At 45.0% G+C, this 5726-nt stretch overlaps 1 pseudogene; it reads left to right on the top strand.

Moving 5' to 3' along the window:
* The first annotated feature begins 610 nt into the window (after window positions 1-610).
* On the top strand, window positions 611-1354 carry LOC141985084 (claudin-6-like; annotated as a pseudogene).
* Window positions 1355-5726: the final 4372 nt, after the last annotated feature.

The following is a 5726-nucleotide window of genomic DNA, read 5'->3' as shown; positions in this document are numbered from 1 at the left end:
TAAAACAAGGATGATTTGGCAGGAGACAAAAAGCTCACAGATAAGTCCAAAATCATGGGGAACTGGGTGTAGAGTCAGAATCTGGGGGGGGGGGGGACATGGGAAATCGCAGCATGGACAAAGGAGAGACAAGAGGGATTATAGAGGGGAAATCTAATAAACATCTTAGCTGTTTGTATACTAACGCAACAAGTATGTGGAATAAACAGCAAGAACTAGAAATACTAGTGAATAATCACAAATATGACATAGCTGGCATTACAGAAATTTGGGGAATAATTCATGTAACTGGAATATTGGTATAGAAGGGTACAGCTTGTTCAGGAGCGACAGGCAGAGAAAAAAGGGGGAGGTGTTGCTTTGTATACCAACGATGTACACACTCGGACTGAGGTTGAGATGAAAGTGGGTGGCAGACCTGTAGAAAATCTCTGGTTAAGGATAAAAGGGGTAAAAAGCAAGGGTGATGTCGTGATAGGGGTCTACTATAGACCATGCAATCAGGAAGACGAGGTGGATGAGACTTTTTTAAAACAACTAACAAAATCATCCAAAACACAGGACTTGGTAGTGATGGGGGACTTGGGCAGGCTGCCTGTTATTGATCTTGGGCATGGTGCTCTCAGTGCTGAGATGGCTGGGCTCCATCATCTCCTGCACCCTGCCCATGTGGAAGGTGATGGCCTTCATCGGCAACAACATCATGGTGGCGCAGATCATCTGGGAGGGGCTGTGGATGAACTGCATCGTGCAGAGCACAGGCCAGATGCAGTGCAAGATCGACAACTCCAGGCTGGTGCTGCCCCAAGGCCTGCAGGCCGCCCACGCCCTCATGGTCATCTCAGTGCTGCTGTCCGTGCTGGCGTTGCTGGTGAGTGTTGTGGACACCAAGTGCACCAAGTGCATGGAGGACGAAGGCTCCAAGGCACGTATCATGATTGTCTCCAGAGCCGTCTTTGCGTCTCCAGCATCCCCTGCCTCATCCCCGTCTGCTGGTCATCCAACACCATCATCCAGGACTTCTACAACCCGCTGGTGTCCGAAGCTCATAAGAGGAAGCTGGGGGCCTCCCTCTACGTCGGCTGGGCTGCCGCTTGGGTGACCAGATAGAAAGTGTGAAAAATCGGGATGGGGTGGGGGGTAATAGGTGCCTATATAAGAAAAAGCCCCCCAAATCGGGACTCTCCCTATAAAATCAGGACATCTGGTCACCCTAGCTGCCGTGGCCCTGCTGGTTCTGGGGTGTGGCCTCCTCTACTGCACCTGTCCCGAGAAGAGCACCAACTTCAGCACCCATTACACCGCTGCCGTCTCCCAGCCCCACAGTGACTACCCCAGCAAAAACTGCGTCTGAGGGGCAAGCGGCCTGGGGTTTCTCAGCGGGGGCAGGTGGAGGGTGGAGCCCTCTCTCCGCATGAAACTCCCTGTTGTAAAGCTGGCTGGTTTGGGGGTGGACCAATGGTCCTGGCTCCTTTGACTCCTTTCACGCTGGACCAATGGTCCTGGCTCCTTTGCTGGTACAGTTTAACGATTACCCCTTTTCGGAGAAAAGGGTGATGATTGCTTTAAAGGGAGGATGTGTCTGGCATCAGTGCAGAAATCCATCTCTTGATACAAGCAGTCTATGCAACCATTGGCCTGTATTTAATCTGCCTTTGGTGGTTAAGAGTATTTAAAGGGGTGTGACAATTCTTTCCATATATAGATGCCTAGGACTTCCTCGGCCCTTGAAAATCAGGGTTATAATCCCGGTATTGACACAGAGAGTCTGCTCTGCATGTTGGGTCAGTAGATAATCTCTTCCTGGTGATGGCTGATGATCAGGGGTCCATATCTGATGATGTTATCTTGATCAGCTGCTTTCATTACTGTGGGTCATGAGATGTTGGTTCAGTTGTGGTCCCTGGTGAGAGTGAACAGAGTTGCCCACAGGAGGCTCCATTCCTTTCTGGTGGAGAGATCCCAGAAGGCATTGTTGGGTATATATCTCTTATCTCCTCTGAAAGCACAGGGTTCTTTATTGTCATTCCAATTCCTCTGTGTGTATGTGACTCTCTTGGATTACCATCTGAAACAGTCTCATGTTGGAGGGACAACTTCAAAAGGTGAGGGGAAGTTAAATCTCCATGCTCAGTCAACCCATGTCTTCTCAGTGTAAATGACTAGCAAGGATGGTGATGGTTTTTGTGTTGTTTTCCCTTTTGAACTTGAAATTGGACAGAACTCAATACCTAATTTGAGATAGACCAATGAATTTCACCTGAGCTGAATTCAATCTAGTGATCTTCCTGTGAACATCTCCATATCATATTAGCTTCCCCCCCTTACTTCTCTTTATAAACAAAAAAAAATCAATAAAAAGCTGTGTGTCAAGTAATCCTGCAGTTTAGAAGTGTCTCTAACAGTTCATACTGAACGTGTATCCCTTGAAAGACTTGGGTATAATATTTGGGTCTAAACTAGAGTTTAAAATGGCAACATGTAATTGCTAACTGCCAGGGAAGGACACACACAGACTATATTTAAGAATAACCTATTTTTCAGTGCAAAGGAATCCGGAGCTATTTTGACATGTTGATGTCTTGTAATGGAATTAATAGATGGGCAGTGAGAAGTCATATTTTTTTCTTAAAAACTATGATTTTTGTTTACATACCCAGATGAAGTTTAGCATTGTGCAGTGTCCTACTCATCTTTTCCTTTCCACAATTTTGTCTCATTTCTGTGTTGCTTACATTCTGGTTAATTTCAACTAGCAGAATGTCCAAGACAATTACCTCATTGTCTCTTGTCTAGAAGTGAAGGTATGGAATAAATAATTGTTTTATTAATGAAAAGATGCTACTAAAGCTTCCAAGAGGCATTAGCAGGTGTGATAAACTCAGGACAGACATCTGCAAGGAGGGCTCGGTGGGTAGAAAACAGTCTCAGAAGGTTAAAAGGTTCTCCTCCCTATCAATTGAGGAGGGGTAACTACAGGTCAATCAGGTTGAGCTGAGAAGGGGTTACCAGAGAATTAATTAGGATCACCCCAGAGGGAGTTACCTGAGGTCAATTAGCATCAGCTGATTCCATCTAAGGGTTGCCTGAGTCCTTTTTAAACCCTCCTGTGTTGGGAGAAGAGGTGGGGAAGAGAGAGAGGAGGAGTCAAGCTGCTAGTAGGTGAGGAGCAGCAAGACAGTGAGCCTCACTAGGAGGGAAGGCTGCATTCCCTCCCAGAAGGGAAGAAAAACAAGCCCAAAAGACTGGCTGAGAGAAGGAGCGGACTGACTCTGTGCATCCTAGAAGGACTGTTTTACCCAAGCCTTTCCCACCAAAGCTAAAAACAGCTGAGGCTGGTGAGACCGAGAAGGTACCTTGCCACATAGGCAGGATGAAATGAGCAGCTACAGTGCACTTATCAGCTTGTGCATATTTTGAAATAAATGAATATATATAAAAAATTGCTTCAATCATTTAAAACATAAATCTGATGTTTTGGAAGAATAAGATAGGGAGATAACAACCCTGGGTCTGGCTGAGCTTTGCTTGTGGCATGACTTGGATTGTTGGGGTGGGTGGAAGGTGGCTTTAAGCCACCTTTATGCTCCCCGATCATTGGCCTGAGTGGGGATCAAGTAGTCCCAAGGTGAAATTTAGAGTAGCCTAAAGGCTGCCCCAAGTTACTCTGTCTAATGTGGACCCCTTGGTATTGCTCAGTTGGCTGAGTATCACCAGAGTGCAATGTGCTTTGGCTGCCTCCTCCCACCTCTAGCCATCTTCTCTTCTTGCCTCTCCTCATCCACAAGACTCCTCCTATGCAGAGGGTAGAGAGGGGAAAGCGTAAAATCATCTATGCTGGCTTTCCTGCTAATACAGTTCTCTTGTATAAATATGTTTTCAGCTTCTGTGCTCAGGCTGCTAGCAGCAAACACAATTGTTAAGGCTGTCGAACACTTTCTGTTGTAACCCTCTATTTCACTGGATCTATGTCTGTAACTTTCTGGAAACTTCACCTTTGGAGCTAAATATTTTGTTCTTGGTCTGCTTGAAGCTGCAAATTTTTTTTGCCAAGTGGGAGTAAAATCTCAGCTGCGATTGTTGAATAATGGCTGTGTGTTTAGAATCTCATTCCCCGCAATAACCATGGCTTTTTTTCAACATGGCTGCAGAAAGAATGACAGAACTGTGAAGTTTGGCATCGTCCTCATTGAGGACTAACATCTTTGCTTAGTGTGATTAAAACTTGGTTTGATATAACAAAGTTATGGCCCTTTGAAGACTGCAGGTATGTGCAATTAAAGCCATATGTACTGGACATGTGTGCACATCCTGAAATTATATCACTGCAAACACTCAGGTCAAAAGTGCTTAGATCGTTAAGTGCGCACTGGTTGGTTCGAAGAACTAAAGAGCTTAAATTCAAAGAGATTACACAAGCCTTATTTTTATTTCTTCTAAAAAATGTAGGAAATCCCATGCAAAATAATAGTATAAATGCAGTGTTCAGTTTTCAAAGTTAAAACAAAAATAGGCAATGTAAAAGGTTTCCAATGGCAAGGTTAACTCACTCCAGGTGGGCAAATGGAGCTAGATTCAACCAGGCAGCCACTGGGTGGTGTAAATTACACTGCCCCCCTAGCAATCCTGGATTCTTACCCTGAAGGAGGTCAGGCAATATTACCATGGCTTTTCCTTTTTCTTAGTTTATTTCAAGGGAAGCAGATGGGGTCTTTAGAAGCACTTACCAGATCAGTATAGCCCCAGTTGCCCTCGACAGACCTTGTTGCCAGAGGTAGAAAAAACCTGCAGCGCTCATTTCTCTTCCTGCTGAGGAAAGATTTCTCCCTAAAGTAGATTGTTCAGTGCTTTTCCAATTCAGTTTTAAATCTCTCAAGCAATGGGGTTTCCCTATCTGCCTTTAAACAGCTCAGTAACGCAGTACCAGAAAGCAGAGTAATCTGCATGCTCACTCCTAGAGTGCTAGCTGCTTGAGAGAAGAAGGATCTGGCTTGGAAATAGAAAACTAAAATCTGTGACTATGTATCAGTGAGGCAGGGGGCACCCCAGACAGGTCTTAGTTAGGGTCAGCTGTTAATCAAAAGTTTGGAGAGAAATCCAAGTCTCCAGAGCTTGTAAGAAAAATAGAAAAGAGTGTTTCATATGATAAAAGCACAGAATGCTATGTTAAATGAGAAACCCTACTGGGAAAGGGCTTTTCTCCCTTTACTGCACATAGCTTTCTCTATAGCAATGCTGCACTGGGTACCAACCTGGGGAAAGCCCACACGTTACCAAGAGGCATCTGTCTAGGCACATGAATATTCTACCTGCCAATCCCGTTACATGACAATGACTTTCCAGTGATTTACTTGTCCGATTCAGGGTGACTGGAGGCCAGGATACCTCTAGATCAAAATTTCATAGGGCCTGATTTAAAAACCCATTCAAGTGAATGGAAAGACTTCCATTGACTTTAATGGGGGTTGGATCCAGGCCCACAATCTCCCTGACATCTGTGGTCTATACCCAGGTAGACCCCATTTCTGCAGAGCTCTGGACACAGATAAAAAAGCATAATCTTCAAGCCACCTGGATCCTCATTTGCTGGGTTAATTCGACTTCTCTTGCAAATCCTCCATCAGAAGTCAAATGCATTCCAGACCCTACTCTAATGCTGAAAAGCTAGGACAAATTGCACAAGAAAGGGGAAAGAATGGGGAGCAGGGAAATAAAGGGAGATGGCA

Source organism: Natator depressus, chromosome 1, assembly GCF_965152275.1.
Source record: "Natator depressus isolate rNatDep1 chromosome 1, rNatDep2.hap1, whole genome shotgun sequence".
NCBI classification, from domain to species: domain Eukaryota; kingdom Metazoa; phylum Chordata; order Testudines; family Cheloniidae; genus Natator; species Natator depressus.
Note: the sequence above shows the minus strand (reverse complement) of the source record. Positions and strands in the feature narration are given on the sequence as shown.